The sequence below is a fragment of the Delphinapterus leucas genome, chromosome 8, assembly GCF_059928025.1.
Source record: "Delphinapterus leucas isolate spDelLeu-1000000601 "Yukka" chromosome 8, BTC_Dleu_Yukka2, whole genome shotgun sequence".
NCBI lineage: Eukaryota > Metazoa > Chordata > Mammalia > Artiodactyla > Monodontidae > Delphinapterus > Delphinapterus leucas.
Window position 1 is genome coordinate 58,404,353 of NC_143136.1, and position 23,580 is coordinate 58,427,932.

General features: G+C 44.4%; 1 protein-coding gene across 1 annotated transcript in view; it reads left to right on the plus strand.

Moving 5' to 3' along the window:
• The first annotated feature begins 8,564 nt into the window (after positions 1-8,564).
• The window catches only part of WIPF1 (WAS/WASL interacting protein family member 1), a 113,006-nt gene continuing 97,990 nt past the window's right edge, over positions 8,565-23,580 (plus strand). Inside the window, exon 1 of the mRNA XM_089916650.1 lies at positions 8,565-8,642. The gene's annotated coding sequence lies outside the window, so the exon portion shown is untranslated. The remainder of the gene's footprint in view (positions 8,643-23,580) is intronic.

Here is a 23,580-nt window from a genome sequence, read left to right on the forward strand (position 1 = left end):
TCACTTTAAAAATGCAACAAAAATATTCTTTCTAAGAGGACTATAATTGAATATGTTTCATTTTTTAAAAATTAATAGACTTTATTTTGAGAGGTAGTTTTAGATTTACAGAAACATTGAGCAGAAAATACAAAGAGTTCCCATATACCCACTCAAAACCCTCCTCTCCCCAGTTTCCCAGATTAATAACAGCTCATATTGGTGTGGTACATTTGTTATAAAACAATGAGCCAATATTGATATATATTATTATTAACTGAAGTCTGTAGCCGGCATTAGAGTTCACTCTTCGTGTTGTACATTTTATGGGCTTTGATAAATGCATAACGACACGATCCACCATGACAGTATCATACACAGTAATTTCATTGCCCTAAAAATTCCCTGTACTCCACCTATTCATCCCTCTTCCCTGCCCCCAGCCCCTGGCAACCATAGATGTTTTGTTTTTTTTTTTAGCGGTACATGGGCCTCTCACTGTTGTGGCCTCTCCCGTTGCGGAGCACAGGCTCCGGACGCGCAGGCGCAGCGGCCATGGCTCACGGGCCCAGCCGCTCCGCGGCATGTGGGATCCTCCCGGACCGGGGCACAAACCCGCGTCCCCCGCATCGGCAGGCGGACTCTCAACCACTGTGCCACCAGGGAAGCCCCATAGATCTTTTTAGTGCTCCATTATTTTTTACAACCTTGGTTTAACCCTTTGTGATAAAATTGGTTTGGGAGGTCCAATTCCAAGTACACTACTTGCTTTTGAACCACGCGGCTGTCATAGCAGAAGAGGCCTCCCAACGAGTACCTGCTCCCCACGAGGAAGAGGAGCACTGGGTGCACTTAGGAAATCACAGTAATTGTTTCAGTCCCACTCACCTGTTATGTAAAGGTCTCTATTGAAATTCAGCTGGTAAATTTCTCTGGTCCCTGCAGTCAATAATTTATTCTTGAAAGGTTATTAGAATCTGATGCATTTTACAAGTTTAACAAAGGGCTCAGCTGTCCGCCTCTCTTCTAAAATACGTTGATAGGAAGGTTTTTAAGCAGATCTAAAATTCTTCTCCAAGTTTTCAAAGTAAATAAAGGTTTTTATAGATAATAAACTTGATTTTTAAAAAAAAACAAAACCATGGGATGATGGAAATACTTCCAAATACCTCTTTTCAAAAATACTTTCTAGAGTACAAATTTCTTTTCAAAGGCTGTTTCTCTCACATCATTAAAATGTCACTTTACATTAAAGGGATAGATTAAGAGAACTTATTTTTTTCTAAACTATTAAATAGGTAGCACACTGCTAACGACCATTTATCATCACAGAAAAGAAGAGCAAATTTAGAACGCTTGCCTTTTTTGAAAAGAAAAGGAATACACACACTTGAAGTTTTAAAAAGTTTTAGGTTCAGTAACATCTTTAAGTACTTTCACACGGATAATGTCTTCTCAAATTACAGATTTTCAGTCAACCCCATCTCATAGATTCTACTGTTTAATTTTATTATCGCTATTTTGATATGTTTTATATTTTTACATATATTTAACTTTTGTAATTTTTAAAACCTACTGCAGAAGGTTGAGTTCATCACTTGCCTGGGTCTGTGACACATTATCATTCTTCAAAATACCCTTGGGATATTTTAGCAAGTGCTCTCCTTACCTTTTAAAGGGCTGTCTTCCAGATCAATCATCTTTTAACAGCATCTTCATAAAGTGTTTTTTTAAAGTGAATATCAATTTGCCACAATAAATAAACAAATTCAGCCTTCCCTGCCCCCTTCCAGCATCCTCCACTTCTGCAGGTGTATAGCATGGAATAACCATCCCAGCACGGCTACACTTCCACAGGGACTCCCTGTGAATGCTGAGACTGGGAAGAAAAAGGTCCACTCTGAGTCCTGGGGGTCACCCCACTTCCTGGTTATGGTATTAAGGGTCCACTTCTCGCTGGTCCTCCAGCTGTGCCGCCTCATCTCACTGAAGTTAGGCACCTGGATCCTTGTTACAGGAGGAGGACATTTGGAAAACCTTGTGCCTTTGGAAGCCCCTAAGGCCTTCGCAGGTACCTCCCCTGGCACCTGACCAATGAAGCAAGGCTTAATCATCCATCAGAGTCATCAGAACAAATGCCTTTCATGCCATTAAGTCCATTCCCCACATAAATAAAACCTACAGCCCACATGATCTTCTGAGGCACTCAGGACCTGCCTGCCAGTTATGAGTTTCAATCCTTGTACCTTCCTCACTGCTCCTGTAGGGGGACCAGAAACCAGCAGTTGGATCAAACTCCTCTGGACTTGTGCTCCCTGCCACCACACTTTCCTGCCCCCTATGCTAGGACATTGAGGGTTAACTGCCTTTCAGTTCCTCTTTTATGTGAAGGGACATGATGTCAGGTCCCCGGGAAACATCGGTTAGTGAACAGCTGTGCCTGCCTGTGCTGGCCATTTTCCATTCCTCCCTCCAGTCCTGGGCGGCTGACCTGTGTGGACAGCGTGGCGGGTTTCCTTGTCCTCTGGCTCCTGACTGGGTTCACGTGGTGGTGACACTGGCAGGAGAGAAGTCAGGGTATTTATGGCTCCAGTCCCACCCCAGGGTCACCGTGGCTTGACACCATTCTTCATCTGAAGGTCACAACCAGCAGCCCCCTCCCAGAGCTGAAGCTACCCTCTCACATTCTGTCCCCTTCAGGCCTGGGGGCAGTAATGGCAGCGTCCCTTGTTCCTTTTCCTAAACACCTTTGTAAACAATTCCTTGATTAAGCTTTCCTATATTACCTCATTTGAGAAGATTTCTGCTTCCTGATGGAAACTTCCTGCTGTACTGTCCAAACAGCAGCTGTGGTGTAAATGCCATTCTTTTGTTCTTGATGTGATGCTGGGTCAAATAGGAAAATGGGTGTGAGTAATGAACAAGGATGATGATAATAACAACAATAATAATGAACTTTTCTTGAGTGCTTGCTAAGAATCAGACGCCATGTGTATGCTTTTACATGCATGAACTCATTTGAACCTCACAACACTTTCATGAGGAGAGTGGTAGGCAGCCTCTAATGACTCCAGTGACCCCTGACTGCTAATATTCACACCCTTGTACTACACCTTCACCCCAAGTGCAGGCTGGATTTAGTGACTTGCTTCTAATGGCTAGAATATGGCAGAGCAATGAGATGTCCCTTTCAAGATTACAAAAAGACTGTGGTTTCCATCTTGGGTGCTGCCCGTTGCTCACTTACTCTGAGGGAAAACAGTTGCCACGATGTGGGCTGACCTATGGAGACATCCATGTGGCAACGAACTAATGTCTTTAGCCAACAGCCAGTGAGTGAACTTGAAAGTGAATCCTCCTCCAATCAATTCTTGAGATGACGGCATCCTTGCAAGAGACCCTAACCCAAAACACCCAGCTAAGCTGCACCCAGATTTCTAACCTCTAGAAATTATGAGATAATAAGTGTGTGTTGCTTTAAGTCATTAAGTTTTGAGGTAATTTGTTACACAGCAACTGATAACTAATACAAAGGGATGCCATTTTTATCCTCTCTTTAGAGATACAGAAACTAATGCTTAGCCACCTGCTCCAGCTCATGTAATTAGGAAATCAAAGAGTCAAGACAAAAAACCTGACAGAGAGTCCGTGCACTTAACCATTACACTTATGGCCTCCTGATGAAACAGTCTATGAAGGGAATTTAAGTGTTTATAAGAATTAGCTATTTCCATTCTTCGATGTTGTCATTCGAAGTATAAATTGGTATCACGTTTTGGAGAGCAGTTTGGCAGGATCTATCAAAAGGTGCAAACCCTTCCACCCTGCACCTCCACTTCTAGGATGCTAATTTACAGAAGGACACAGGTGTGTCGGCATTTAAGAGCATGAATCTTTATTGCGTATTTCTAAAAGGCAAATAACTGGAAGCAACATAAATGTCTGCTAATAGAGGATTTGGTTGGATTATGATTCATCATACAGTGAAAGACTACATAGCTATTAAAAAGAATGAAGGAGATTTATATTTAGGGAAATGGAAAGATAAACCTATGTATCTACAGTAGAGGATTCTAGGATGGTCCCAAGATTTCTACTCCCGGTACACACATATTTTCTCCAAGTTGTTCAGTCAAGCACTAATATAGATGCTGCTGTAAAGGGATTTTGTAGATGCACTTAAGGCCCTAAATTAGTTGAGTATAAGATAGGGAGATTGTGCTCAATGGACCTAAGGTAATCAGCTGAGCTTTTAAAAAGGATTGAGCTTTTCCTGGTAAAAGACACTGAAAGTGTGAGAGGGATTCAATGTGAGGGAATTCTCCATTGCTGGCTTTGAAGATGGAGGAAGCTAGAATGCAGGTGGCCTCTAGGAGCTGAGAGCAGCCACTTGGTGACAGCCAGTAAGTAAATGGGTACCCTAGTCCCATTACCATAAGGAACTTAATTCTGCTAATAATGATTTGAATGAGCTTGGAGGTGGATTTTCCCCAAAGCCTGCAGAGAAGTACTCAGCCCTGGCTGAAACCTTGATTTCAGACTGTGATACCTTGAACAGAGAACCCAGTCATGCCATGTCCAGACTTCTAACCTACAGAACCATGAAATAATAAATGGATGTTGTTTTAAGCTGCTAAATTTATGGAAGTTTGTTATACAGCAACCGAAAAACAATGCAATAGATTATTTAGTGGGAAAAGAAAGGCAAATTACAGAAGAAAATGTGTAGCATGGCCCCATTTATTTGGCTTTTCATAAATATTTGTTGATTTTTTTTTTAAATTAAGGATATATAGGAAAAAATATGGAGAAGAATATATAACCTACTATTACAGTGGTTATCTCTGGAGAATGGGATTGCAGGAGTCTTTAGCCTTCCATACCTATGCTTATGGAATACCTGAATTATTTAGAATGAGAATATATTTTTAATAAGGAAAGAAGATGATTAAATTTGCTAGCTTGGACTAAGGTTTAAATTCATCACATTCAATTCTCACTGTCTTAAGTTTTTTTGGAATAAGGTGTGGTACTAAGTACACCCTGATTCTCTGCAGCATCCCTTGACCTAGCCTGGTGCTCTTGTCCCACATAACATTCTATGTTTTCCCTGCCTTAAGTCAGAAGAGAGAACCCAAATCACTTGTCAGTATAGAGCCTTTAACCAGATATACCTGAACCCCGATAAGTCTGTTCAAAGTTCAATAAGTTTTCTTCTTTTGCTATTTGGCACCAAGGAACCTGGATGCTAGTCAATTCAGGTCATTCGCACCAGCAGAAGCTCAGAGGTGGAACAAACACAAGAAGTAGGTCAAGAGACAGTATGCACAGTAGTTAGAGTCAGGGCGTTGCTGTCAAAATAATCTGGATTCTGATGTTCACAAGTTGAGTGATCTTGGGCAGGTTGCCTAAGTTCTTTAAGTCACAGTTTCCTCATCTGTAAAATGGCGACAAATATCTATTCAGTTAATTTGCCTTGAGAATTAAATGAGATACTATATGTAAAAGGACCTAGCTTCATGCCTGGTATATTCATTCATCCAGTGGTCATGAGTACTAGAAATGTGCCAGGTGTTGGGAGTACTGTGGTGAACCAGTTGCCTTCACATGCCCCTCCCCCCAAAGGGGGACTACTGCCTTGGGGGAGGGGTGAGGAGACAGGCATTTAAAAAGTAATTGCAATAAACAAATAATTGTTATAAGAGGGGAAGTTCTAAAACACCACAGGCCTAGTTTAGAGGTTAGGGTGAGTCCCAAAATGGTAGCTCTGAAGTGATAAGCACATATATATCATTAATAATATTGGGTTCTGGTAAATTTGTCTTAATTTTGCCAATCTCTATGTCCTTCTATCTCCCTCCGTTTTCCTTCTTTCCCAAGATCATTAAAATATTTCTAGCCTAACTTTGCCTTCAAGCAGCATTCAAGAAGTCATTTTTTCTTCATTTATTTCAAAGTGCCCATGACTGCAGAGGTTTAGCATGATACCTTTGCCTGGTGCCTGGTAATAACTTCATTCTTTTTTTTTTTTAAATAAATTTATTTTTATTTTTGGCTGCATTGGGTCTTCATTGTTGCACACGGGCTTTCTCTAGTTGTGGCAAGTGGGGGCTCATTGCGGTGCACGGGCTTCTCATTGCTGTGGCTTCTCTTGTTGCGGAGCACGGGCTCTAGGACTGTGGGCTCAATAGTTGTGGCTCACAGGCTCTAGAGTGCACGCTCAGTATTTGTGGCACACGGGCTTAGTTGCTCTGTGGCATATGGGATCTCCCCGGACCAGGGCTCGAACCCGTGTCCCCTGAATTGGCAGGCGAATTCGTAACCACTGTGCCACAGGGGAAGTCCCCTAACTTCATTCTTCATTTTGTATCTTTTTTTCCCCCCCTCTTTGGCCAAGCTTTGTGGCTTGTGGGATCTTAGTTCCCCGACCAGGGATGGAACCCCAGCCCTCAGCAGTGAAAGCGCAGAGTCCTAACCACTGGACCACCAGGGAATTCCCTCAGTATCTTAATTTTAAGGTATAATTTAACATCACGCAAGGGAAGAAGGTATCTGTTGTAGAATTTTAGGTTTTGATCTTTTTAAGATGAAAATTTAACTTTTTCAACTTGAAATTATTTGAAACTTACAACTAAGTTGTGAAAATAGTAAAAAATGTTTCTATGTACCCTTCACTCAGCTTTCCTAAATGTTAACATCTAACATAACCATAGCCCACTCACGGAAACTAGAAAATTACCACTGATAAAATACTATTCAGGTATTGACCTTACTGAGAGAAATGCTGTCTGAGGAGAGAGAGCCAGGGCACTCTGGACAACTGATCACTGACTTTATGGGTGACTTAAAACAGTAGACAATTCAGAATACCATTTATTTTTGGCTTCCAATGATGAAATAATGGGAACGGACATATATTTTATCTTCCTAATTTTCTTTTCTGTGTACGAATGCAAAATTTATATGGATTCGTGAAAGACACACACTCCAGAGAGTTCTTATCCCAACCAACATTTAATCAATTCCTTAAAAGTTGCCAGGAGCTCTACTGGGCTTTGGGGAATTAAAGATAAGTAAAAATTCCTGTTCCACTTGTGTGCCGCTACTCTGCTCATCTTTAGAGGGATTATCACATTTAATCCTTACAACAATCCTAAGAGGTAAGAGCTATTGTTATCCCTATTTGACTGAAGCAAAAATTGAGGCTTAGAGGGCTGATACGAGCCAGCTCCTGGACTTAACTTCCATGATACACAGTGGTAAGTGCTACTGACTTTTTTTTTTTCCAAGTCTGGAATAATATACTGATATATGAAATCAATGGTCTTCATTTTATATAAAACACAGCAAGCATATGCATATCACTATAGAAATGGTTGAAAAAGAAAAGCTTCGAATGATGAAATACGTAATGAACCTTTAAAAGATGGGTACACTTAGGGACAAATTTTGTCACTGGGAAGTTTATCCATGTTACCGACCTCTTTCCCAGAAGAATTATTGTATCTGTTAAGAGCATGCATGTCAAGGTACAAGTATGCACATGGAAACTGGCATAGGAGCAGACAGCCTAAAGTCAAGGATGAACCACCTTTTCAGCCTAGGACATCAATTCTGAAGTGGCTATGTTCCCCCCTTTTCTGCTTTTATTTAAGGGGATGCGCAGCCTTGATATTTTAACAATATGATTAAATGGTTATTATATCGATCGTAACTTGTTCTTTTCAAACGCACACGTTCTAACATCTGTGTCGTCTTAGTGTGTATTAACTTTTCTTTGGAGCCTGGAGATGGCGGCTTTCAGAGCCGGTCAGTAACAGCTCCGGCAACAGAGTAGAGCTTCAGCTTTCTCCAAATGTTTGCTGTTGATGCCACCGTATTTGAGGATGTGGGTGGCTGATGACAAATCCATCCCCACTAGGAGCAAAACCATTCAATCCCAGCCAATTCTTGGTGCTGGTGGGAGGGGGAGGGGGAGGGGCGGGCATCTTTACACGAGAGGAGTAGCAGTGCTGTCCCCATGCAGTGTTCAGGAAGACAGATGTGGATGGACCCTGGGCCTCTGTGGGCGCCACTCCATTTTAAAATTTATTTTTAAGATGAATTTCTATTTAAGATGTCTCAAAGCAGGCCCCTTCTTCTGAGAACAGAGGAGAAGGCGATGAGAAAAGGCTTTCCCTCGGGGTTGGGGTCTAACCCCGGCAGCGGGAAGCTGGAAAGCTTGCAGTCCTTGGGGGAAAGGGCCCTCGGCTGGACACCCCTTCCAGTTCCCGCTCCTCTGCAAACACAGGGGAGGGAGACGGAGCGACACGCGAGCCCCAGACTCCTAACCGCCCCACTACTGCCACGTTCCTCCAGGGTCCCGAGGCCGCGGGGCGCAGAACCTCGGCAAGGGGCAGCGCGGGCGCGGCGCGCAGACAGGAGGGCGAAGGGCAGACGGCTGCCTCGCCGCGCGTCCACATGTGGCAGGGCCGCAGGGGGGTGGGGACCGGGAGCCGAGGGGGAGGGTTTACATCCCAGCGAAGTTCCCGGATGGTCGCAGCCTCCCGGCGCTGAGCACTTTTCCTGCCCGGCTGCTTAGCCCTACGGACTAGGGAGAAGTTTCCCAGAAAAAAATGCCCGGCGCGCCGCGAGGCCCTGGAGCCCCACGGAGCCGCTGCGCGGTAAGGGACGCGCTGCCGCCGCCACCGAGGGCGCGACCGGGTTCCGGGGACTCAGGGCAACGCCCGTGGGGACCCTGGCAGCCGCCGGGGACCCCGGGGAGGGGCTGGGCGGCGCGGCGCGGCGCGGCTCGGCGCCGGGTGGGCACGGGCGGGGGCCGCGGGGACGTCGGGGCTGCGTCCGCTGCGGGCGGGGGCGCGGGCGCGTGGTCTCTTGGGGGGCTCGACTCGGGCCCGGCGGCTGGCGCGTCCTGCCGGCTGGCCGGCGGGCGGGGGAAGAAGGGGCCGCGGACCGATGGGCTCCGGACGCAGGCGCCTCTGGGGCTGGGCGCGCTGCTTGGCTCCGCCGAGCCTGGGGCCGCCCGGGGGGCTCGGCCCCGCTCGCGCTGTGGGTACCCGGGGCAGGGGCTTCGCGGGGATGCGCTGGGGCGCGTCTTCCCCCTTGCTCCCATCCCCAGCGCCGGCGGATGGGGACTTTCGGGCATCTCCGGGGCCAGTTCCTGCTCTGGAGCCGCTTCGCTTTCTTCGCTGGGGAATCGTACCCATCCCGCAACTCGGCTTCCCAAACTCTCTTCCCGCCGGGTGCCCCAGGCTGCTGCTCGCGCAGTGGGCGGTGTAGACGCGCGCGTTCGATGTGTCCAGTGACCTTAGAGGACTTATAGTCCCCGTCAGCGATTTTCTCCCGGGGCCTCTCCCGAACTTTCCGGACAGCTTCACTGCTGTCTCATTCCCTCTACATTTTCTTTTTAAAATAGAACAGTTAAAGAAAGTTGCAAGGGTAAGAGAAACCAGCTGACCCAGTCAGGGGGACCCTAAATCTTCAACTCATGTTTAGACTTTGAACTCTTTGAGATTAACAAAGGGTGCTTCTGCGAGGGGCCCAGCCTGGCCAGGTCCTTGGTCCTGCTCAATCCCGGAGGAATACATATTCCGTCCTGGGCCACCGGCTCCTGACTTTATCTCAGTTCTCTGGGAAGCCTCTCAGGTTGTCAGCAGTGACTGGATGGACTTGGTACCTTTTTCTGAAAATTGCGTGTCACTATTGTCCCCTGCACGGTCACTGGACCCCACCCCCAATCGCTGGCCGTGGGTAGTCCCAGGCTTTAGGCGGTGCAGCCGCGGAGCCCCTGGACAGAGTCCCGCCCTAGGTGGGTTTTCTTTTGCCAGTTTCCCAAGGCAATTCCAAAACAATACTGCAGCTTCATTTTGAGTCATTGGCATATTTTTTCCTCCTCAAAAAAATGCCTTTTTCTCTAGTGGATAAAATAACTCCGAAGAATTTTCCTTTTCAGTTTGCATAAAATATTTTTTGACTTCCGGAGGTGAGAGATCCTGCATAGGCCAGCAATATTTACATCTTAATCCCTCTTTACAGTGCTTACAACTCTGCCTTCACTCTTGCTGTGTATCTTTACCTGCCTGACATCCCCACAAGGTTGAGTTTCTCAGGGACCAAATCCGCCGCCACCTGTAGGAGCCCATTACCTGTTGAGTGGAATTGTGCAGACTAGACTCTGCAGATGTTATTAAAACATTTTAATATCATCTTCTTCCTTGGGACCTACCCAACCTCTGCCATAATTTTGGCTCCCTGAGCAGCACATAAACTCTTAGGTTTGTGTGATGTAGAACAGGGAGATTTGTAAGCAAGGTAAAATCAGATTCTGGTACATTTAGAGACAATGAGATTACTTCCAGGTGGAGAGATTCATGCCTTCTTTCATTTGTTTGTTCATTTCAGCAGTTAAGTGTCTACTGTGTGTTCAACCACTTTCTGGCCCCTTAGGCATATCATGCATATTGTGTACCTTGAGCCTCACTTATCTCATCCAAGAAATGGGGTTGATAACCTTTGCTCTTCCTCCATCTCATCGTGTGAGGATCAGGTGGGATAATGGCGTGTGAAACAGCAAAAAGCACAGCACAGGGCGTTGGAGGGCCACGCAGACACAGTAAAGGGCTAAAGTTGTGGGACAGGGGCAGTGAGGAGATGGGATGCCTTTACTTTTTAAACGCACTGTCTTAGTTGCTCTGGCCAGGGATGAGCCCACTTTTATGGGAAGTATTTGTTACTGGGTCTGTGTCACTGTCTTAGATATTTCAGGGTGTTCCTCACTACGGTTGTAATTTTAGGAACATACATGGTTTTTACAGTGCACATCAGGAGAACAGAACTAAAGAAAAGTGCCTTTTGTTGTTGTTGCTGTAACCCCTTCGGTTTTCAGCATCTGTTATTTGGGATTGTGTGTCCCAGAGCCGTCATCTTCCGGAAGCCTGCCCTCCCTTCCTAATGATTTTCATACAGAGGTTTCTCTGCCACTGTGACCCAGCAATCCACAATTATGTTGCAGTGCTGGACGGTTTGTTAGGCCTTGTGAATAGCCAGGACCCACGTATGTGAATCGGCTCACAGTTGAAATCAAGCAACATGCTCATTTAGCATTGAGGGTCCCTTTTAGGGGTCACTGTTGTGCCCTGTGCCAGGGTAGAAGGGGAGACCTAGCTCAGAAGCAGATGGGGTTTGGTCCCTGAATGCTTACCTCCTGGTAGAGATGAGACATGGTTTTGAACAGCAGGAATTTAGGGTAGAATGTGGTAAATAAGATGAAAAAAAGGTACAGAGCAAATACAGGGAATTTAGAGGAGAGTGAAATTACTTCCAGCTGGAGGGAGTCAGTCTTCCCTCATTTGTCTATCTAACGAGTATTTACCAAGTGTCTTCCATGTGCCAGGCATGGGAAGATTCATAGGCACATGTACATTGTGTTCCATCTTCCCTGCTCCAACTGAGGAACAGTTCAGTTTCCTCCTCCCTGGGAGAAATGAATACTTCCTTACGGGCCTCATTACCCAGCCCAACATTTATCAGTTGTTCTCACCTTGTAGCGATTACGGTCAGGTTAGAATAATTAACTCTGCCTTTTATACTTTGAAGTAATAAAAACTCTGAGGCTCACCATATTCCCCAGAATACCTTCAATTAGTTGAGAAACGCTATCTACCTAACACGCTTTAACCAGTATTGAAGTACGCTGGTCCTTAGTCATGGGTGTGACTTAAAAAGGCTTGATTCTGTAAGGCTGGGGTGAGGCCCAGGAATCTATTTTTGAAAGCCCCCCCAGGTGGTACTGACGTACTACCACCTGCAGAGTCCCTAAAGGTAAAACCGTGAGCCAGGAGGTCAGGCAGATCTTCCATTCCCAGCTCTGTCTTCCACATGTTCTGCGACTTCTGTTTCTTTATCTTTAAAATCAGAGTACTGTAACCACCTGTACCTACGGGGTTGTTCTGAGAGTCGGATGAAGTCATGGATGTGAATCACTTGGCGGATTATCCAGGACATGCTGCTGCTAGGTATTTGTGGGCCATTATTATTATTATTTTTCTTCAGCTAAGACAGCAAAAGAGATGATTTATTGTACACATGTTACATTCAGCCACAGCTGAGAACAGAACTAGTCCAGAATGTCACAAGTCCAGGGCAAAGGACTGAAAGGGACCGTTTTGATACCAGCAAGATGGGTCTCTCAGAGGTGGTCGAGGCGATCAGAATGGCCATAAATGTTCCGGATCCATTGAGACAAGTTCTAGACAGTTGGCATGCAGTCCGACGACTTGTACCAGCGTGCCTGGCCTCTGGCTTCCGTTGTTTCTGCTCCCGTGGCTTCCATGGGTGTACGAGTTTACTTGGACCTCTGCCCCATCTCTCTTCTTTTGCGCTTCAGCCTGCGCCTTTGCTTCCTCCTCCACCACCACCTCCTCTGCTTCTCCCCAAACTATCCTTCCTCTCCCAACAGCTCTTGGGCGCCCTTGAGAACCCAGTGATCCAGAACGATGGCGGCCTTCCCTTGCCACGTCTACTCCCACAATCTCCAGTTCTTACAGCCTCAGCCCACCGGCAGGGACTGCTCACCTTCGCTCTCGTGGTGCGGAGGTTCCTCAGAAGATGGCGCCAAGGCCGAGACTGTGGGTCATTGTTATTATCAGTGTTAATTTGCGCAAAACACTGTGTAGGTATTCTTCTTTCCATAGGGAAATTAAAAAAGAGCCTAAACATAGGAACTGCTTTTGTATATAAATTAGCACATAATAATCCCTCAGCTGTCTGTAGTTTATCGAGCATCTCACACTGATCACCTCATGTATTCTCTTAACAGCTGAGGAGGAGGGATATCACAGAGGAGAACATCAGTGTGGGGGGGGAGGGGAGGGCTACCGGCCTGTGGTATCTGCTTAGCCAATCAAGCTACTCTGTTGAGACGACCAGGGCAGATAAAGGGCCAGGGGAAGAAAGATGTGCTACTTTCCTGTCCCTTTGGCACCAGGAAGTGCTGGGGTAACATGTTGTGGTGGTCGCACAGTGGCCCTCATCCGTGTGGGGTGACCAGGGGGACCGCCTGTCCCAGGCCAAGCTGCTTTGGTCACAGGTAGAGCGCCCACGCCCACCGGATGGGAGCAGCTCTGCTCTCGTGTTCTCTGGCGGCCAGGAGTCAAGAAACGTTGATTCCTGGGGAGCCTGCTCAGCATTGCAGGCGTCAGTTCAGGCATCCATACTTGGTGAGAAGTCAAAAATAATTGACTTTGCTAATACTCAATAAAAGAAGAACGTAGCTAAAATAAACAGGCAAAACAATCACCTACAATTTTCATTAGTTTAGAAGCTTCAGAAACATGGTTCATATTGTAAAACCATGTTGCTGTGATGTTATACAAGTAGTCATCCCTTGGTGTCCGAGGGGCATTGGCCCAGGGCCCCCTGTGGATACCAAAATCTGCACATGTATAAAAATCTGCTGACTATAACATTTTAGCATTGCCTACGAGGGATATATTGTTTCTCTTCTAATAAGCCATCTTTCCATTGTAACTCAGTAACTTACTTTTAATTTCCTTTTATTGCTTAGTTATATTAATTTAAGTGAATCAGATTTTCAAAGCTTTCTGTGATCTGGCCCAAGCTTTACAAAACCTCTCCTTCCTTTCCTTCCTTCCTTCCTTCCTGCCTTCCTTCCTCCCTCCCTCCCTCCCTTCCTCCCTCCCTTCCTCCCTCTTTCCTTTCTTTAACATTACCACTTACTGTGTGTCATTTAATTGAATCATTTAATAGTCACACAGCCCCATGAGGTAGATTCCATACATGTATGTGGAGCCTGAGACTGAGAGAAGTTCGGTAACTTGCCCAAGGCCACACAGCTAGTGACAGAACTAGTATTCAAGCCTGGGGCAGTCTGATTCCAAGCTCTGCACTTTTAACCCTTAACTTCACCTTCTGCTGTATTATACACGACTTTTCATTGCTGTGGACTCCAGCCAAAGATTCTTTTCCATTCCCATCTGTATGCCTCTGCTTTGCCATTTCTTCTCTTGACACTGCCCTTCTCCTCACTTGTATGTTGAATCCTATAGATTCTTCATATTGGCCACAAGTACTTGTTGAGAAGAAAAATAGCAGACTTTGTTAATACTCAATAAGAGAAGAATACAGCTAAAATAAACAGGAGACACAATCACCTACAAATTTTGTTAGTTCAGTGGCTTCGATGAACATGGTTCACATTGTAAAAACATGCTTCTTAAGAAAAGTCGAAACGCCGTCTTCTTCTGGAGCCGATTCATCCCTCTTCTTAGTAAATTCTCATTGCTGTCTGTTTGGGCCTCACCTGTGGCTCGGAATCCAGTCTATTCTGTATTGGAGTCACTTGCATGTGTTTTTTTCTCCCTCATTAGATTGTAAACTCTTTGAAGGAAATAACTTAATTTTTTTTTTTTACATTCTCTCAGAAACAGTAGGTTCTTGTACAGTAGGTTCTCAATTAATGTTTGTTGAATGACAGTTTATTTCCACCACTCTGGTTGTAAGGTTTGAGGTGAGTGAATTTTTTATGAAGGCAAAGTCGATTTTGATGTTGGCCTCTGAAGATGCTGGGAAACAAGTTTCATCCTAAGAGTGATTTCATCCTTCACCATGATTGATATGTATAATACATTACTTTTCATCACATACATAATTATCTTTAAATGCTGTTTATCTTTATTTCTTCCAAATTGAAAAATAACAATGATCCTAATAATAAAGGAATGGGATTTTGTGTTCTTGTGGGGAATGTGGAAATTATTATTGTAGAACCTAAGAAGTAACATTTCCTGATCTAATACCTGTATGTGGTTCACTTCCATGTTAGTGAGCGTTCAGGCTCTCCCACCCACGGATTTTCCATCTTTTTCTTTGAGCTAAGAGGTGATGTACAACTTGAGAAAGGAGTTTAAGCAAAATTGAAGGACATTAGCCTCTCCCCAGACTGCCACAGACTCCTTTGTATTTGGAGGATAAATAGTCCTCTCAGGTAAGAGGTGTCTGCAGGAGGAAGGAAATGGTGAATAAAATGGAAAGTCGAGGGCCAAATAGTTTCCTTGGCCAGAGGAGTCAATTACGATTTAAAATAAAAGTAAATTTTACATATGTCCTATTTTTCTTACATAGGCAATACACATCTATTTATCTATCTATCTATCTATATACGCACACACATTTACATTATTTAAATATATGTTTTCTCTCATAGGCAATACTTGGTTACTTTAAATACTGAATATGTAATGTGTACACCTTACCTCGTTGTAACAGCTAAACACAGTTTGATTACATTCCTCCTATTCTCCCTCCTCCACCCCACATATTTGAGACTGGGTTATTTGCATTTTGCTTGCCTGATAGTTTCAGCGTTTCTTGGACATATTGCTACTATGTTCTTAATAGTTGCATGGCATTCTGCTGTCCGGCTGGATATATTTTCCTGTTCAATGACCATCTTCCCATCTGTTAGCTCTTGCTAATGATGCCCAGACAACTAGTCCATTGAGTCAAGTCAGACAACCAACCAATTCAGTGACAGCGTCAATATAATCATTTAGTTGGCTTACACAGACCAAATGGGCAGTTGGTTGAATTTCTTGCTTTTCAACCACTTGTGTGTCACCCAGCCCGTTTCTGAAACTTCCCAAGCATTTTTCTATAGACGTATGCGGGAGATTAGGTCTGTTGACTGAAGAATTTAGGCCTGGGAGGGACCAAGAAAGAAATCTGGCCACTTCTTTGATGCAATTTTGAAGTGTTGAACATGTTATCAAATAATATTTCAGGAAACTCTGAGACTATTTTCTGCCCTAGGCAGGATAGATTTTGAAAGCAGAGAACCTTTAGACCTTGGAGAAGATCTTGAGAAAACATGTACCCTAGCTATTTTTTAAAAAAAATGTAAACAGTGAGGTCAGTGTCTTCACCACAATAGACTTGTGTTATGGGGATGGATATTTAAATAGAGGAGAAAGATCAGCCAGACATAAAAGGGGAAGAAATGGGTATTCTTGAGCAGGCTCATGTAATGTAAGGAGCACATGTATTTGCTGCGGGAGGGTCTTTCAGGAAGGACCAGGGTGATGGATTGAGAGAAAAGGGTGGGGGCAGGGAGAATACAAGACGAAACCAGTTATCTTTCCCAGGCCCCAGAAGGCAGGCTGGGGGACACTAAGACAAGTTTTCAGATGGTACTGACATTTCTAATTCAATTTTTGAGGGCCTAGAAAAAGGCAAAGTAGTTGAAGTCTTTTTAAAAATCTTTAAAAAGTAGTAATTTACTTTAGCAGTGCCTATTCTTATCTATTAGAGCTAGAATTTGATTGCCGCACATGGTTTAAAATTTAACCCAAAGCATCAGTTTAAATAATCCCAGGTTTTGTGAGTAAAATTCCACATTATTCTTTTCCCTAGAGTTTTAGCACTGCTCAAAAAAAAAAAGCCTCACGTGTTGTTTGAGACAAAATAAAAAATTAGATCATTGTTAAAATTGGGGATTATTTTACGTGGTACTTTACAAAGATGTTGGAGCTAGAACCTTATTAATTAAACACTGTAAACCTTTCCCCCCTTAATCCTCTCCCTTTGATGAGGAACTGGCAGAAGAAAAAGAGAAAACAATTCTCAGTTGGTTAAAGGACTGTGCATGGGGTATTATGGTATTACTTTAACCACAACATTCCTTTCTGTACAGAATTTTTGCATACATCATCTCTACTTCGCTGTGATGAAACATGTCCCTTTTGTCAACCACCAAGCCAGGTGCTCAGTCTTTGTAATTCAGTCTTTGCTTCCTTGTTTTTGCTGAAAATGTGACTCTTATCACTTAAAAAAAATTAAATTATAGTTTTTACCTTGTTGAGATTACAAAAGTATTATGTGCTTGATATAAATAAAACAGAAGAGAAAGACATACACAAAGAAAAAGTTAATTTTTCTCCTGTGTCTCTCAAATCTAACCACTCGAGGTAATCAATATTACCAGTTTGGGGTGTGCCCTTCTTTCCTCTTTGCTCATAAAACTATGTACAAACATATATGCACATATATAGTTTTTCTATTAAAAATAGAAACCTTATACACATTAGGCTACATGATTTTTAACTGCGGCATAATTGACACAAAACATTGTATCAGTTTAAGGTATACAACAAGTTGATTTGATACACTCATGTACTGTAATATATTACCACCACAGATTGGCTAACCTCCAACATGTCACAGAATTATCATTTCTTTTTAGTGACGAGAACAGTTAAGATCTAGTCTCTTAGCAACTTTCAAGTATTTAAAACGGCACTGTTAACTGTAACCACAATACTGTACATTAGATCCCTAGAACTGATTCATCTTCTAACTGCAAGTTTGTACCCTTTGACCAACATCTTCCCAATTCTCCTACCTCCCCCCACCCTACCCTGGCCCTGGTAACCACCATTCTAATCTCTGTTTCTACAAGTTCGGCTTTTTTAGATTCTACATTTAAGTGAGACCATACAGTATTTGTCTTTTTCTGACTTATTTCACTTAGCATAATACCTTCAAGATCCATCCATGTTGTCAGAAATGGAAGGATTTCCTTCTTTTTCTTGGCTGAATAATATTCGTGTGTGTGAGATATTTTCTGTATCCATCCATTGATGAACACTTAGGTTGTTTCCTTATCTTGGCTGTTGTAAATAATGCTACCATAAACATGGGGGTGAAGATATCTTTTTTGATATCCACAAGATTTATTTTTTATTTATTTTATTTATTTACTTTTGGCTGCGTTGGGTCTTCATTGCTGCGCGTGGGCTTTCTGTAGTGTGGTGAGCGGGGGCTACTCTTCGTTGCGGTGCGTGGGCTTCTCATTGCAGTGGCTTCTCTTGTTGCGGAGCATGGGCTCTAGGCACACGGGCTTCAGTAGTTGCAAGCATGTGGGCTCAGTAGTTGTGGCACGCGGGCCCTAGAGTGCGTGGGCTTCAGTAGTTGCGGCGCATGGGCTCTAGGACGTGTGGACTTCAGTAGATGTGGCATGCAGGCTCAGAGGTTGTGGCTCGCGGGCTGTAGAGCACAGGCTCAGTAGTTGTGGCTCACGGGCTTAATTGTTCCGCTGCATATGGGATCTTCCCGGACCAGGGATTGAACCCATGTCCCCTACATTGGCAGGCGGAGTTTCAACCACTGCGCCACCAGGGAAGTCCCAAGATTTTTTTTTTTTTAACATAACAAAACATTATAGCCATTCTCTCCAAATTAAAAACTCATTTATGTTATGGCTGATTGATATTCCGTAATTTAACCGTTCATATTATTTCAAGTTTTGTGCTACTACAGTTCTTCCCCGAATATCCGTGTGTTCAGAACATACTAGCATACAGAAGCTTTGATTTCTGTCACAGTCCCTAAAGTGGTATTACTTTCTAAAAGTTGTAGTAATTCATAGTCCTACTAAAACTATTTGAAAATATCTGTTTCCCCACATCTTTGCCAGTGTAATTCATTTTAGAAGTATAAACTTTCTAATCTCTTTTTCCTGTTTTGTTTCACATGATTTCTTTAGGGAGCACTTGTCACTCTCTTTACCTTTTTTTCTTTTTTAATTCCATTCATTTGAATTATTCATGCCCTGTCTTTTCCTTAATTTTCTAATGTGCATATGGTTTGTCTTCTAGACCTGGAGAAGAGAAACTTGAGCCTAAGCTCACTGAGCTTAATTGTTCTGTATTGAAATGAAACAAAACACTTGATATCTACATATAACAAAGTAGATACAGAACTTTTGATTCCAATTTTCTCTTTCTGAAGTACATTATGTAAGAAATGTCTCAGGAAATATAAATGTCTTACCAGGAAAAATGGAAACTTATAAAACGCAAAGATGGGCAATTTTAAAGGAGTTTTAAGCTTGCACAGCTAACTGGGTTTCCCTCTTGAATCTTAAAGTCTGAAGACAAACATTCTTTGAGAGCATTAGTTATAAGTTATGCTGAATTACATCAAGAGGAAAAAGTGAATCATAGCAGATAGGAATTTAAACCTGGAGTGTGGTTGAAAGCCCCTGCCCTTGTTGCTCCTGCTTGTTTTTCTGGGAGGTGAGACTAGATTCCACTGCTCCTGTCCTTGTAGTTGCTGAGTTCACTATAAAATTATTTGTATATAACTCCAGCAGTACATTGGTTAATCAGAAACAGCTGTACAACTGGATTCATTTATATGAACAGAATAACTAAATCAATCTGCAAAATTTCTTGTATCTGGGTAGGTCGGGCCAACATTGTATAGCCCAGAATAATAACAGTGCTTTGTAACTAACCTGACACAGATGGCAAAAAGATTGTGTCTGGGCAGCAGACGTTGGAACTGAAAATTAAGAAGCCCTGTGAGTCCTTGATATCTGCCATAATAAAATGTTGCTCTGTTTTTAATGTGAGTGTTTTAAAGGCTAGGAAGCTTCGTAAAGGGATGTCCTGTTTAAGAAAGAACACATCAGAGTTGGACCCTCTGAGAGTTGGATCTCCTGAATGAGGCTGAATTGTCCAGATCAGTGTCCCCGGAAAGATCAGTTTGTACCTCCTGCCAAACTGTCGGGGCTGTGACAAGCCAAGGGCCTCCTGCTGGGAAAAGGCCACAGACTAGACGGGCAAACTGATGTGTCTGCCTGGAGGGAGCCAGGCCAAAGCAGGGAGAAGCACAAGGTTCCAGGCGAGACTGAGGCTGAAGTCCTGGCATAATGGAGCCAGAGGAATTCCTCAGAACGTGTGTTCTTGTGCAGAACCCTAAGGTCCACGGGAGCTGAGTGAGTTCAGAATGCAGCCTTGTCCGTATGCTCTCACAGTCAGTCTTTTTTTTTTTTTTTGCGGTACGCGGGCCTCTCACTGTTGTGGCCTCTCCCGTTGCGGAGCACAGGCTCCGGACGCGCAGGCTCAGCGGCCATGGCTCACGGGCCCAGCCGCTCCACGACATGTGGGATCTTCCCGGACCGGGGCACGAACCTGTGTCCCCTGCATCAGCAGGCGGACTCTCAACCACTGCGCCACCAGGGAAGCCCCACAGTCAGTCTTAATGGAGACTTCAGTGCAGTAAGATGGGAGGTCTGATGAGAACAGGAAAATCTCTAGACCTTAAGTCTCCATGGGTGGCCCAGTCCTGCAGGACTGAACTCTCCACCACTCAAAAAAACAGGTTATTCTCAAGGCCAGAAATCCACTGGCCCTCAACTAGCCAGAGTCCTGTCTGGACTGGGTTCTGGGTACCAGTTTGGCCTTGTTACATAGCTGTATTAGGTTTAGCCAGAGAGGGGCAGTGAGGGAAAGCGGTGCCCAGGGGGAACTGGGCACGGACCCTAGTTTTGGCATTGGGATTTGCAAACACTCAGCTTCTTGGGGCCTCATATGCTGTTGCCTGAGGGCATGTGTCCCCTCTGCCCTGCCTTCACTTTCACTCTGCCCCTGGTTTTGGATGTCCATCAGTCCTCAGAAATAGACTCTTGAAAGTCAAGTCACTTTCAGGCTAAGACCTGATATCAACCAGCTTATTTACTTAATTCCTTTCGCACTGAATCCTCTGCTAAAGGTAGAGTAGTAAAGTGAGGACTAGGAGTTTACCGTTGTTTTATAATCCCAGCTTTGCTGCCTAGTGGTCACATGACCTTGACAACAATAAAACACTGTGCAAAAATAGAGTAGGGGAATTTGTAAGAATGGGAAGGAGGCTGAGGCTAGGATGTCTGTGATGCCTGTGGTGGGACAGACCGGACATCTCCTGATAAGGCACTGTCTAAACAATGCAGTTGTTAACAGTTTAACTTATCAGTCAGAAATTTGATAAGTCTGAAATGTTACTTTACCTGTTTTTGACTAAGTATTAGGTAAATAAGGGAGAGAAATAGATGTTTATCTCATTCCTCCTTTAGCTAAAATAGTGTGGCTGTGTGACGTGGAACTCACAGGGTTCTTCATTAATACTTGAATCTTACTGTATGCTTGAAAAAAGACCATTAGCTATTATCCCAAGATTTTCTTGTAATGTTATTTGTGGGAGCGAGACGTGAACCAGGTGAGTCCAGGTATGCCTGGCAGATCTTATTTTATTTACATCCAGTGAAAATCACACTAGCTCGTGTGTACCTACACACATCCATTATACTCACTTTTATCCTGTATTAGTGCACACATGGTCCCAACCCTGAAACCATGTGTCCTTATCATCTACCACCCACAGGTGCATGTGTACACACACACACACGTGCACACACATGTCATTGGCTTACCCCTTTTACAGAACACTTCAGATAGAGCCAGGAAGTACCAATTCTAAATGTTGCTGGGAAAGCACATGGATTGCTGAGTTTTGTACACATCTGCCTTTGCAGTGTCTTAGAAAGCAGAGGTCATTGCTCACTAATGTGCCCTTTGTACAGTCTCAGACCAAACACCAAATGCAGGTGACTGTAAGTGTGCGCTCTGGAGGATGTTCACTACGATGGTGGGGATTCCCGGGGGTGGAGAAAAATACCCACTTGGGGCTTTGCCTTGGGAGTTCTGCAGTGACCATTGATTGGTGGTTGTGACCATCGCTGGGTGAGTGTCTTGTTTGTGTTTCTTAATCCTGGTCTGAGGAACAACACATTGCTCTTTTGGCTCAGAGGCAGACCATCTTGGATGGCATCCAAGAAACTGCACACTGCTCTTGCTTCTTGAGATTGGTGCTAACATTACAGGGTCTCCAGTTGTGCATAGAAAGATCCTGGACCAACACACTGGTAAATGGTACCCCTGTGGACTCTTTGCTTTACAGAGACGTTAGACAAACTTGGCCACCCCAGAAACTGAACCTTAGGACTGGTGCCCGAGGGAGCCCAACCATCATTTGTAGATAAGGTTGTGACTAGGAGAAGATGCTTTCTGAGTTCCAACCCAGATGCCCATGGAAGGATGGAGGCCTAGTAGAAACTTCCCCTTTGTTCCCTTCAGCTCTGGCCCCAGCAACACAGAGGGAGGAAGGAAAAGGGAGGATGTTCCTGGTGGTGGAGAGAGTACAGAGGTCAGCAGTGACAACAGGGAAAGGATCCGGTGGTCCTGAGCTACGGGGAGACGCCTCAGCAGTGGGAGTGAAGGGACTCGGATCCTAAGCGTCCTCTGCAGGGTAAGAAGCTTCCTGACCTAAGGAGGTTGCTGGGTGGGGGCCCTGGAAGTGCAGGGAAAAGTGGTGAGCTGCACTAAGCGGTGGCCGCCCTTACTAAGAAGTCATTAGGAAACAGAAGCAAGAGGGTGCCTGCCTGCTCTCGCTTACAGACAGAAGTCAGGAATGAATTATTCCTCTTCAGATTTCTAGTAATGATGTTTGGACAAGGAGTAATAATAATAGCATCTAATAACATAGATATTGCTTAGTATGTGCCAGGTAATGTTCTAAGTGCTCTGAATTAACTCACTGAATCCATATAACAACCCTATGAGGCAGACACTATTATCTTCATTTTACAGATGAGGAATTTGAGGATGGTCAGCTTGTCCAAGTTCACATGGCTAACTGGGCAGAGGTGAGATTCAGTCGAGTCCGTGTGGCTTCAGAGCCTGCTCTGAACCACAGTGCCCACCTGCCCCTTCAGTAAGGGACATTCAGTTGTAAAGGACCTAGGTGGCCCCAGCTTTCTTCATGTAGATGGTTGACCATTGATCCATTGTTCTGGGGAAGTAACCTGGACTTCCTGTTTCTCTGCATACTTCTGGGTTAGTGTCACCAATGCATTGCAAAAAGGACAGCCAGAAAAAATAAAGACCAACAGCTGACCTGTCAGCAGAAGGGCCTGCTCTTTTCATGGTGTTTGGAGTACCACATTAGCTTTACTCTGAATCACCCACTTTAACACCTGACACCCGTCACAGCCATACATTCTAAATGACCCCTAAGACTTCAGCAGTCTCTAATGAGGAAGAAAATCTTCCTGGAGTGTCACAAATGCTGCCTAGTATCATTGAATAGTGACACATGATGTTCTCAAGAATAAATGAACAGGGGCTTCCCTAGAGGCACAGTGGTTAAGAATCTGCCTGCCAATGCAAGGGACACGGGTTCAGTCCCTGGTCCAGGAAGATCCCACATGCCATGGAGCAACTAAGCCCGTGCATCACAACTACTGAGCCCAAGTGCTACAACTACTGAGCCCAAGTGCTGCAACTACTGAAGCCCGCATGCCTAGAGCCCATGCTCCACAACAAGGGAAACCACCGCAGTGAGAAGCCTGTGCACCACAACGAAGAGTAGCCCCCGCTCGCCACAACTAGAGAAAGCCCGTGCACGGCAACAAAGACCCAACACAGCCAAAAAAAAAAAAAATTAATTAAAATTAAAAAAAAAGAATAAATGAATGACATTCAACCTGTGGGGAAGGAGTATAATATTCAACTATAAAATGTAGAATCTTTCATAAAATCCCAGAATGTTGGACATGGGAAGCCAAGTGAAGAGGAAGACCATTTTGCCTAACCTCTCGGTAGAAGGAGAACCCCAGAGAAGTTATGTGACTTGCCCAAGGCCAATGGCTAGTTGGTAACAGGCCTGCTGAGTTCCAGTCCAGTTCTCTTTCCTCTGCCTGAGACT